Source organism: Coffea eugenioides, chromosome 3, assembly GCF_003713205.1.
Source record: "Coffea eugenioides isolate CCC68of chromosome 3, Ceug_1.0, whole genome shotgun sequence".
Lineage (NCBI taxonomy): Eukaryota > Viridiplantae > Streptophyta > Magnoliopsida > Gentianales > Rubiaceae > Coffea > Coffea eugenioides.
Window position 1 is genome coordinate 36,004,557 of NC_040037.1, and position 13,309 is coordinate 36,017,865.

At 35.0% G+C, this 13,309-nt stretch overlaps 1 long non-coding RNA gene across 2 annotated transcripts; it reads right to left on the reverse strand.

Moving 5' to 3' along the window:
* Positions 1 to 725: 725 nt before the first annotated feature.
* LOC113765613 lies at positions 726 to 10,747 on the reverse strand. Of its 2 annotated transcripts, none has more exons than XR_003467745.1 (4): positions 10,592 to 10,747; positions 9,553 to 9,969; positions 1,320 to 1,383; positions 726 to 1,209 (listed from the first exon to the last, which is right to left on the reverse strand). It is a non-coding gene; the product is annotated as an uncharacterized LOC113765613 (long non-coding RNA). The 2 variants fall into 2 exon arrangements; XR_003467746.1 differs by having other exon boundaries at positions 1,320 to 1,705.
* Between the last annotated feature and the right edge of the window lie 2,562 nt (positions 10,748 to 13,309).

Genomic DNA, 13,309 nt, shown 5'->3' on the forward strand with positions numbered 1-13,309 from the left:
GTTTTTCCGAGCACATCCAATTTTATGGTATAAGACAAATCAAGCGACGATTTACTTCACCCTGTCGAATACGAAACGATGGGTTTCCCTGAATTCTTTTCTAAAGAGAGAATGAAGCTTTATATTTTAATAATACTGAATGAAAATGGAGATTAATCATTGAAAAATTCCTTTTGCGTCAAACGATATCAGTATTGGAAGATAAGGCGGAACTAAAAAAGACAGAACAAAGGAGAGGAAGTATAACAGCTTCAGATGTTTTAAGAATTAACTCTGACAGATGAAGTTATTGCTCCAAAATTTATCAAATCGCTGAACTGATCACGACAGAGCTCGCATGGAGAGTAGTAATCCTTGACTCTCAAATGCTCTAACTTGTAAAGCTTGCCAACCGATCACGACAAAGTATTGGTTGTAGTAATTGATAGATGAAGGCAAAGCAAATGTATTAACTTCCTAACTTATGTTGGCAACTGCTTAAAATCTACCTAAATCAGAATAAAAAACTTGCCAGTGAACACGACAATAAAAGTAGTAGTCTCGAAAACCAATATTAATAGATAACTTGCAAATTATTTAAATTCAAGATAACAAATCTTGCAAATACTCTGCATCAGATTTTCCAGAAACTCAAAATAAATTGTGCAAGATCATACACTATACAATGTGTTATGCTGTAATACTCATTGGCTTTTACACCTTGCAATAAGGAATGTGTTATGCTGTAATAGTCATTGGCTTTTACACCTAGCAATAAGGAAATCTTCCTCAAAATATCAAAAAAATGTATAGCATCATGAGATTGAATATACACAACTAAAGACAGTATAATGGTTGGAATATATTGCACTGAAACATCCTTAAACATAGGCGTAGACGAATTTTCTGATAATTTGAGCAAATTTTGAGAACTTAGCATCAAGTTAGAATATGATCAATCTCAAAGTAGGGAATCTGGTAATGCTTGCACCATTCAATGTTGGGCAGCTGCTCATGTTGCAACAACTTCCCTTTAGATCAGAAGACATGCATCCTATAGGGAGGCTTCGGATGAATTGGTAGGCGATTTACAACTCAAGCTTTTCAGATGTGCCAACTTACAATCTTCAACAGATGAAAGCTTCTTAAGGAGACCAGGTTATGTTTCGTTAACAAGCCTCATTAGCAGCATTAGTCATCTGAATAGATACAAATTCTGTTTCTGCAATGCTATAAGCATTTCAAAAATCATTAGGTTAAGTGCAATAGTAAGTACACTGCAGAAAATGGAAGCTGCAGATCCAGGAAGTATGTCCATGATTATGAGAGCAAAGGAATACCTTGACTTAAAATCCAACAAGTAACTTCTCCGTGTATTGGCTTATCCATATCTCTTTTCTTTACCTTGTAAACAATGAACGAAAGATTCACAATTTCATACAAGTTTAAAATAAATGGCAATGTATGAAGATCTTTTTGATTCTGCTGAGTATGAAACTCGGTCAAAAGCAGAAAGAAATCAGAAGTTACGAAAATCAGATAAATTTCCTTGAATCAAAGTATTAAAATCACAAAGAGAAGTGTAAGTCATGCACGAGAATCCCTATAGTCAGCCAGAATCATCTTCATGCAGATTCTTGAAAAGCTCTAGGCCTCAAGAAAATCTCTCTCTCAACCTCATGTATATTTCCATGGGCTCGCTATTGTGATTGTAGACTCTCAATGCCTATGACCATAGGAAAAAAATGGCATCAGATTAGAAGTTGCACAATGAGCATACACCAATGACCAATGTAGATTGGATTAAAGTGAATTATAACTTGACCTTCTCTGTGTGCAATTAAAGTGAAAGAGTCTTCCTTTTGAGAGAGCCCAGATAAATCGCTATGACTGAAAAGGTTTTTTGCTTACTTTTTCTAGTGCAACTGCAGAAGATCACTTAACCTAGGCCAAGTAAAGACCTAAATCTTGGAAGTCATATCCTCATTGCATACTCTCAGATAATATAGCAAAGGTTCCTTAAAAGGTGCCATGCCTTTTCTGTTCAAAAAGTGCCTTGTGAGCAAAAACGGTGAGCAATCCTCAGGCCTAAGTCAACAGCATTTTGAATTTCATGTTATGGATTTTATGCAAGCCATACTGACTCCAAAATGCAGCAAATACAAGAAGGTAAAACATAAAAGCAATCAGTAAAATACAGTTATTAGAAGATAACAACATAAATCAATGCTAAGTTCTTCAAGGAATGAAATTGTAGATTATTTTTTATTGAGAAGTTTTTTTTTTTTTAAAAAAAGACAAGTATTAAGTGTGTAACTAGCTAGCTAAATTACAGTCACCCGTTTCCAAGTTATTAAAATTGACTTTAGTTTCTTTGGTGGAACCTAGCATCAGAGTGTTTTAGGTGCACCAAGTTTGTCAAGAATTAAATTGACATCAGGTTACTGACACTAGAAAACCTTTTGAACCTGCAATATGGCCATACTCAACTACATATCTAAGAGATCAAAATATCTAAACAACGTATTTGAACTTTGGATCTTGTTCAAATCACTCTAAGATGATAAGACAACCTGTGTCGGTAGGAGCAGTCCTTGCGTTCTTGAAATATAAACTTAGAAGTCCACAACAACATACAGAACAAATCATGAATAAAATGAAAAAGGATATGAACATTAGAGGATCGTTGTGGCATTCAGGTACCAAATCGTTCCCAAAATTCCTAAACAATTGCAATTTTGAAAACTGCAAAATTAATTTTGTAAGAATTCACTAATTAATTGAAAACACTGAATTTGCAAGACTACAAATACTAATCTTGACAAATGATGTTTTTTGATAATTAAATAGCATTTTCTTGCTATTTCTTCCAACAGAGCTGCTTAGTAGAGATAATGGGCATTATTTATTCACCAGGTATGGAGTGGTTATATATTATGTAGTTACATATTGTCCTTATAGCTGATTTTCTAAGTTAACATTTTTATTTGTAATTAGCAAACCAGAATGCTCTGGGGTGGCTCATTTTCTTTGTTTTTATTTAATCATTGATCTCTTTATTCGTTTTTCTAATTTCAGTGTGTTTACAAAAGGAATTTGAATTTTTTCAGAGCAAAAGTTGTTAGTGTGGTTATCTAAATCTAACCACTGGTGAAATCCATCACCTTTAAACCCAAGATCTATATGGCGATTATTAAGAAATAAATTAACTGTAAAATTGCGGAAGCGTACCTGAATCCATATTGATAAACTTGATCCTTGAATCCCTTAGATATTTGGGATGGCCTTCCAGGTCAACAGGTATTCACCAATCCTTTGAGAGAGGCCTTTAGTTTCTCTCTGGTATCTATCCTGACGATGGGATATCAGGGAAGATGTATTTTGTGGTATTAGGAAATACTACAACTAAAACGATACCTGTGACTTGGGGACCATAACCCTATTTATAGGTAACATTCCTGTTACCTTTGGAGCCCTATTTCAGCCCATCATTGAAATAGGAGCCCATAAGTTTCTACACATAAAAGGGCCCACATCCTATTAGATACATTAAACCCAAACTATATTTGATCACTTTAATTGGGTTTAACCTTAATTGACAGTTTGCAATACATAATTATTCACATATAAGTCCAATGTTGAATTAAGGATCCAACAATCTCCCACTTGGACTATATGTGTAACCTTATAATTATGTTTTGCAATTAACCGTATGAGCTCAACTTTACTGTCATTATCACAATGTATCTGCAACCAATTCGGTCCATCAATTACACCAATATAGGATCAAAGCGGCCTTTGTTACAATTTCGTAACTCGACCCATCAATGGTCACATATATCAATGCAATTGAATGACATGAATTATGATGTGGATGTGTAGCATGAAAATTTCATGTAATGTGACCAAAACATGCCTATTTCCAACTGGTCCACCTTAAATTTTATGAGATCAAACCATACCAAAATTAGAGTGCAAATAAATCCAAACTTTATTTATGCATAAAATATCCTTAAATCCTTAATAACTGAAAAATATCATAAGAGCATTTAAAATAACAAACTCCCACTAAAACTATACATCATTTAATACGACACCCATATGAGCAGTATGCTCATGAAACATTTTGGGTGGCAATCCCTTAGTAAGCGGATCCGCAACCATGGAGTTTGTCCCGATGTGCTCTATTGATAATTGTCCATTCTGCACTCTTTCTTTAACAGTCAGGAACTTGATATCTATATGTTTAAATTTGGTCGAGCTCCTATTGTTATTGGAATATAAGACTGCTGACTTATTGTCACAGAATAATTTGAGTGGTCTTTCAATGCCATCCACTACACGTAATCCTGTGACGAAATTTCGCAGCCAAATTTCCTGATTGGATGCCTCATAACAAGTTATAAACTCTGCAGCCATAGTGGAAGATGCTATTAGGGACTGTTTAGCACTCTTCCAAGATATGGCACCTCCAGCCAACAAGTAGACATAGCCTGACATTGACTTCATAGTATCTTTGCATCCAGTATAATCGGAATCAGTATACCCAATGATCTCCAACTCATCTGACTTCCGATACGTGAGCATGTAGTCTTTTGTTTTCTGTAGATACCGTAAGACCCGTTTGGTTGCTTTCCAATGATCTAATCCAGGATTACTCAAATATCTACCCAACATTCCAGTAATGTATGCAATATCCGGACGCGTACATACTTGAGCATACATTAGACTCCCTACTGCTGAGGCATAAGGAATCTTTTGCATCTCTCTTTCCTCAAAAGCATTCTTGGGACACTGCTCAAGACTAAATTTGTCTCCTTTAGCCACTGGAGTGTCACCTGGTTTACAATTTTGCATGCCATATCTTTTGAGAACCTTTTCGATATAGCCCTTTTGTGATAGTCCTAGAATACCCCGAGAGCGATCACGGTGTATTTGTATGCCTAACACAAAAGATGCATTACCAAGATCTTTCATCTCAAAATTCTTAGTTAGAAATTTCTTGGTTTCATGCAATAGACCAATATCGTTGCTGGCAAGCAAAATGTCATCAACATACAATACCAGAAAAATATATTTGCTCCCACAGAACTTATGGTATATGCAATCATCTACTAGATTCATCTCAAAACCAAATGAGATAATCACTTGATGAAATTTGAAATACCATTGTCGAGACGCTTGTTTGAGCCCATAGATGGATTTTTTAAGTTTGCAAACCATATTCTTTGGATCTCCAGATACAAAGTTTTCTGGTTGCACCATATAAATCGTCTCATCAATGTTACCATTGAGAAACGCTGTCTTTACATCCATCTGATGTAACTCAAGATCAAAATATGCCACTAATGCCATGATAATTCTAAAAGAGTCCTTTGAAGAGACTGGAGAGAAGGTTTTTTTATAAACGATACCTTCCTTTTGTGTAAATCCCTTAGCAACAAGACGAGCTTTGTATCTTTCCACATTGCCTTTCGAATCCTTCTTGATTTTAAATATCCATTTACAACCAATGGGTTTCGCTCCTTCTGGCAATGGGACAAGATCCCAAACGTCATTATCCTTCATGGATTTAATCTCTTCATTCATTGTATCGACCCACTTTTGAGAATTTGAACTTTCCATGGCTTGACGGAAGTTGATTGGATCATCTTCCATCAATCCAGAGTCATCCTCATGTTTTTGGAGAAAAACAATGTAATCATCTGGCACTGCACTTCTCCTTTCTCTAGTGGATCTTCTTAATGGCACTGGTTCTTGAAGAGGAAGAGTTTGTTCTTCTATAACAGTTTGCTCTTCGACATTGTCTTGATTTGTTATGCCATGATCAAGTTCAGGAATAGGGTCCTGAGCAAGAGCAATGACACCTGTGGGAATATTAATATATTCCTCTTTAAAGGCAATGTCTCTTACTGTATTTTCTCCCCCAAACTCGACATCCTCAAAGAACCGAGTATTTCCTGTCTCAAAAATTGATTTGGCTGTGGGATCATAAAACTTGTAACCCCTGGATCTTTTAGAGTATCCAATAAAATAACAACTAATCGTTCTTGAGTCCAGTTTCTTTTCATTAGGCCTATAAGGCCTTGCCTCAGCTGGACATCCCCAAATGTGTAGATGCTTTAAACTGGGTTTTTTCCCTGTCCAAAGCTCATAAGGGGTTTTGATAGTTGCTTTAGTTGGAACCCTATTAAGGATATATGCTGCAGTCTTAAGTGCTTCACCCCAGAGTGACTCTGGTAAAGTAGAATGACATATCATACTCCTTACCATGTCTTTAAGCGTTCTATTTCGTCTTTCAGCTACACCATTCATAGTGGGTGAACCCGGCATAGTGTACTGTGGGACGATACCGCATTCCTCTAGGTATTTAGCAAATGGTCCTGGACGTTGTTCACCTGAACCGTCATATCTGCCATAGTACTCACCACCACGGTCAGATTTGACGCTTTTAATTCTTTTGTTGAGTTGATTCTCAACTTCGGCCTTAAAATTTTTGAACACGTCTAGTGACTGTGACTTTTCAGAAATGAGATATATGTAGCCATATCTTGAAAAATCGTCTATGAACGTTATAAAATATTGTTGACCATTCCAAGCAAATGTAGGAAATGGTCCACAAATATCTGTATGTATAAGTTCTAAGACGTCTAAGGACCTATTGGCTTCAAATCTCCTTTTATTGGTTTGTTTTCCCTTTATACAGTTAATACAATCATTAAAATCTGTAAAATTCAAGGGACCGAGAATTTCATTTGACACAAGCCTTTCCATTCTCCGTTTGGAGATATGTCCCAATCTCTTGTGCCATAATGCAGCTGAATTCTCATTGGCTAATTTTCTTTTAACTCCTCTAGTACTCAAATGCAGAGATTCATTAAATGAGGTAATTGTGTCAATTAAATATAGATTATCGTAGTGCATTAAAGAACCAGAACCAACCAATTTTGAATCATGAAACAATTCAAATTTTCCATTTCCAAATGAACAAAAATAACCAAATTTGTCCAAAGCAGAAATAGAAATTAAATTCCGTTTAAAAGACGGTACAACAAATGTCTCATTGAGATCCAAATAAAATCCGGTCTTTAACAATAATCTAAAAACTCCAATTGCCTCAACTTGAACTGTTTTGCCATCGCCCACGTAGATATATCTTTCACTATCATTAGGCTTTCGGCAATTCAGGCAACCCTGCATAGACACACTGATGTGAGTTGTTGCACCAGAATCTAACCACCATGTGTGTCTAGGTACCGAAGTTAAATTAACTTCAGAACAAACCAAATTACTATATTTCATTGAAACAAGGCGTGTCAAGAGCGTACTAACTTCAGCCTTTTCGTTCTTGACAAACCTTTTTTCAATGTCCTGAAGGAACTCTTTAGCGGTTACAGTCGTTTCTGACATTGTTCCCCTGAATGCTTCTGGAACGGCCTTTTTAATGATCATCAGACACAAGCGATTTGATCTCTCCCACCTCTCATTATTTCTCTTTTCATCAGAGGTACTCTGATCTATAAGAGGTGGGGGTGAATCATTCCTTAACGCAAGGTCGAGATCCATTATTCCAAGTACTATCAAGAGATTTTCTTTTCAGGACTTGAAATTTGTGCCATTCAGCATAGGAATATTATTGATATTGGAAGTAATATTTGTAAGATCATTCGCAACTGAACAGAAAACATAACATAATTAAAACAAGCTCACATAAATCAAAACAATAATAAATTCAAATAATGGCAGTCCCATCTCAAGATACCGATATTCCATTAATATTTCGTCTTTGGACAAAAATATTAACTTCTGAGTGATATCTTGGTGCAGTAATAAATACTGATAATAATAACATGTCGAAAAATAAATTTTCCTTTGGGCCAATTTATAAATCACATGTAAAATCCAAATAATTATCACGTATTTATTACCACAAGTGCACATGTAATTTTATTAAATATGGACCTTCCTTTGGGCCGATCAATATTCATAAAATTACAAGTACTCAACTAGTTATATTCTAAAATAAATTAATTTTCATAATAGAGGTCACTTTGGTGGCATATTATTTCAATTAATTCATTCCAAAATATATATAATCATACCAATATTCAAATTTAAAATTATACAAATTAATCAAAATTTTGATCAAAGTCAACTTTAGTTAACTCTGATCAAACAATTAATTGAATCAAAACTTATTGGACCAAAGGTCCATATCCATAATTTGACCCAATTTATTATTCAAGCCCAATTTTTTTTTTTTAAGTCCATAAATACTTTATAAAATTATATATATAGTGGGCCAAACATATGGACTTTGTAGGGCTTAAATATCTTATTAGCTTTATTAGGGTTCACTTAAATTAAAGAAACCCTAATATCCTTAACATAAATATAGGCATATATATCCTTAAACAAAGAAACAGGTCAAACAACTCAAGTATTAACTAAATTAATACTATGGACAAAAATTGAAACTCAGGATATTTCATGTCAATTTTAATTCTTAAAACCAGGGAAAAAGACGAAAGACCTCCCGAAGCCAGAAACCAAATTGGTTTACAAAGGAAGTTGGCACACTAAAATACCAATGAACCGTGGCTAAAGTTTGATTACCATGGAGCCCACTTAAATATCATATCAATTCATATGTAAGAATTCATGGAGCCCACTAACTTCAAGTGTTGACCGAATTCATGAGTTATCTGATGTAATTGTACGAAAGCATAAAGACATCAATATGGATGAAATCACACTGCGTGCCATTAGAACAACAATTGTTTATCACAGCAATTCATACCATCAGCAACCGAGACTTCCAAAATAAATATCAAATCCGAAACATGAAGCCGTATCATGAAACAATTATTGAACTTGACAATGAACCACGGAACAAAGACTTGTTAGCCGTGCAAGCAAAGCCAAAATTAATCATAGTTCTATATGAACAAAAACTCAAAAATTATGAATTTCTAAATCCAAATTATTTCCCAATAATCAACCATATGGGCTCTGATACCACTTGTTAGTGTGGTTATCTAAATCTAACCACTGGTGAAATCCATCACCTTTAAACCCAAGATCTATATGGCGATTATTAAGAAATAAATTAACTGTAAAATTGCGGAAGCGTACCTGAATCCATATTGATAAACTTGATCCTTGAATCCCTTAGATATTTGGGGTGGCCTTCCAGGTCAACAGGTATTCACCAATCCTTTGAGAGAGGCCTTTAGTTTCTCTCTGGTATCTATCCTGACGATGGGATATCAGGGAAGATGTATTTTGTGGTATTAGGAAATACTACAACTAAAACGATACCTGTGACTTGGGGACCATAACCCTATTTATAGGTAACATTCCTGTTACCTTTGGAGCCCTATTTCAGCCCATCATTGAAATAGGAGCCCATAAGTTTCTACACATAAAAGGGCCCACATCCTATTAGATACATTAAACCCAAACTATATTTGATCACTTTAATTGGGTTTAACCTTAATTGACAGTTTGCAATACATAATTATTCACATATAAGTCCAATGTTGAATTAAGGATCCAACAAAAGTAACTCACCAAGTATTTTTAATAACAGGTTCCCTTACAAGGCATCGACACTCTCTTTCACCACCAGATTGCATTCCACATGAACTGTATTGCCAAAAAGTTTGATCCTTCCTCTCAGAAAACCTCAGCACTGAACTGTACCTCTCCTACATAAAAATTTTGACCTTCTACATAGTCCATTTATCTGATTCATTTCAAAGAATCACAATTATCAAAATCTGATGAAAATGGAGTTTGGAGAACTTTATCAAAGGAAGCGTATTAACCATGGCATCTCTTCCATCAACTTTGTAATAGCCTTGAACTAGAGTATTTGCCCCATCAGATTGAGACGACAGCTTATGCTGATACGCATAGCTTTTCATGTACAAGAAAACTTCAAAGCATGTCATCAGACCATTCATCAGATTTTTAGCACTCAAACAACTGCATAAGAAAGCAGATTTGCATTTGAGAATTCACAACATAAAAGAATGTAATCCCCCAATTAATTTTGTTCAACAGACACATATATTCATTAGAGAATAAGAACTAACTCTGCAACTAAGAGATCAACCACCTGAAAATATTCTGGTTGGCTAACCAGAGATAAACAAGTAATATCAAGGACCAGCTACAAATCACTGCATACTGAGCGAAATAAAAATAGAAAATTGCCTATTATTACAGCAACTTGCTCTAATTGGATGACATATCAAGCAATTGCTTCAAGGCTACTTGACTATTTAATCATCCAACAAGCTTCACAATTAAATAGCATTGCTGCCTGAATTTGTCTTTGAAGTCAATTAAAGTTTTCCTGAATCATAAATTTTTCATCTGAAAGAGGAATGTTATCTCATGCATGAGAATTCCCATAGCCCATCCGAATACAAAAAGCGGTGCCTTTTTGGGGATAGTCCGAAGATGATTCTGAAAAGAAGACGTATTCCTGATGCTTGTGAATGTGATTATGCAGAATGGCATGTCATTACCCCTTTAAATTGTCTTTGAAGTCAGATAAAGTTTTTCTGAATCACAAATTTTTCATCAGAAAGAGGAGTGTTACCTCATACATGAGAATCCCCTTAGCCAACCCAAATAATCTTTGTTGCAGCACGTTGGAGAGCTCGAAGCCTCAAGAAAACGTATTTACATTCTCAGCCCTCTATACTATTCCATGTGTTTTTAAAATGGTTCATTGTAGACTCTAATACTAAACTTGGTATTGTTGGATCCTTAATCCAACATTGGACTTATATGTGAATAATTATGTATTGCAAACTGTCAATTAAGGTTAAACCCAATTAAAGTGATCAAATATAGTTTGGGTTTAATGTATCTAATAGGATGTGGGCCCTTTTATGTGTAGAAACTTATGGGCTCCTATTTCAATGATGGGCTGAAATAGGGCTCCAAAGGTAACAGGAATGTTACCTATAAATAGGGTTATGGTCCCCAGGTCACAGGTATCGTTTTAGTTGTCGTATTTCGTAATACCACAAAATACCCTTCCCTGATATCCCATCGTCAGGAAAGATACCAGAGAGAAACTAAAGGCCTCTCTCAAAGGATCGGTGAATACCTGTTGACCTGGAAGGCCACCCCAAATCTCTAGGGATTCAAGTATCAAGTTTATCAATATGGATTCAGGTACGCTTCCGCTATTTTACAGTTAATGTATTTCTTAATAATCGCCATATAGATCTTGGGTTCAAAGGTGATGGTTTTCACCAGTGGTTAGATTTAGATAACCACCCTAACAAGTGGTATCAGAGCCCATATGGTTGATTATTAGGAAATAATTTGGATTTAGTTATTTACAGTAAATTTGTACGGCTGATTTAGTGATTTGCAAGCCTTGGTTGCTGATGGTTGATAATTGGATCCCTTTTATAATTGCCGACGGCTGATTGAGAACCCACGCATGCTTTTGGTTTTTCGGCCTCTGATTCATTAAAAAAAAAAAAAAAGGGAATCCGTGGGTTCTGCTCCCATGTTGGATGAGTCTTCATACGGTTTTTATGTTCATGAATGCTTGCGTAATCAATAGGCATGAACTGCTAGTCTGATGCAATTTATGTGCTTGTGTCTTCGGTCAAATTCATGGTCAGAACTGTGATGCTTTTGGCCTTCGGTCAAATTCTTCCAACAATCTCAATGCTTTTGAGACATAAGTCTTCATACGATTGTTTGAAATTGTTTACTTAAAACATGAATCAAGTGATGATGTAAGCTAATTTGTCTTCTGGCCACGGGAAGTCCTTTGTCCTTTCCTCCACCATTATGGACAAGTTAGTTTTTATTTCATGTTAACAATTTTTAGTTCACAGTTGTTGTCCCCTACTTTGACTTTTGAGTTTTGAAGATTATATTAACAATTCATGCCTGATTCTTGGCTAATGGGATAAGTATTGTTCGGACTTATTCTGAGCAAATTTGTTGAAATATATATATGTGGCTATATTTGGACTTTGGTTGTTATTTTTGTTTTGTTTGGCTTGATTCCTTGTTTAAGAATAGATTTCCATATATATGTATGTTAAGGAAATTAGGGTTTTCTTCAATTTAAGTAAACCCTAATAAAGTTAAATAGGACATTTAAGCCCTATAAAATCCATATGTATGGCCCATTAAATGTGTAATTTTTATAAAGTACTTATGGATTTCAAGAAAAATTTTGGGCTTGGATGTTAATTTTGGGTCAAATTATGGATATGGACCTTTGGTCGAATAAGTCATGATTTAATTTAATTAATTTGACCATGTTTGACCACGTTTTGACCAAAGTTGACCAAAGTTGACTTTGATCAAAATTTTTGTTTTATTTGGATAATTTTAAATTTGAATATTGGTATGATTATATATATTTTGGAATAAATTAATTGAAATAATATGCCACCAAAGTGACCTCTATTATGGAAATTAATTTATTTTAAAATATAATTAGTTGGGCACTAGTAATTTTATGAATATTGATCGGCCCAAAGGAAGGTCAATATTTAATGAAATTACATGTGTACTTGTGGTAATAAATGCGTGATAATTATTTGGATTTTACATGTGATTTATAAATTGGCCCAAAGGAAAATTTATTTTCGACATGTTATTATTATCAGCATTTATTACTGCACCAAGATATCACTCACTAGTTAATATTTTTGTCCAAAGACGAAATATTAATGGAATATCGGTATCTTGAGATGGGACTACCATTATTTAAATTTATTATTGTTTTGATTTATGTGAGCTTGTTTTAATTATGTTATGTTTTCTGTTCAATTGCGAATGATCTTACAAATATTACTTCCAATATCAATAATATTCCTATGCTGAATGGCACAAATTTCAAGTCCTGGAAAGAAAATCTCTTGATAGTACTTGGAGTAATGGATCTCGACCTTGCGTTAAGGAATGATTCACCCCCACCTCTTACAGATCAGAGTACCTCTGATGAAAAGAGAAATAATGAGAGGTGGGAGAGATCAAATCGCTTGTGTCTGATGATCATTAAAAAGGCCGTTCCAGAAGCATTCAGGGGAACAATGTCAGAAACGACTGTAACCGCTAAAGAGTTCCTTCAGGACATTGAAAAAAGGTTTGTCAAGAACGAAAAGGCTGAAGTTAGTACGCTCTTGACACGCCTTGTTTCAATGAAATATAGTAATTTGGTTTGTTCTGAGGTTAATTTAACTTCGGTACCTAGACACACATGGTGGTTAGATTCTGGTGCAACAACTCACATCAGTGTGTCTATGCAGGGTTGCCTGAATTGCCGAAAGCCTAA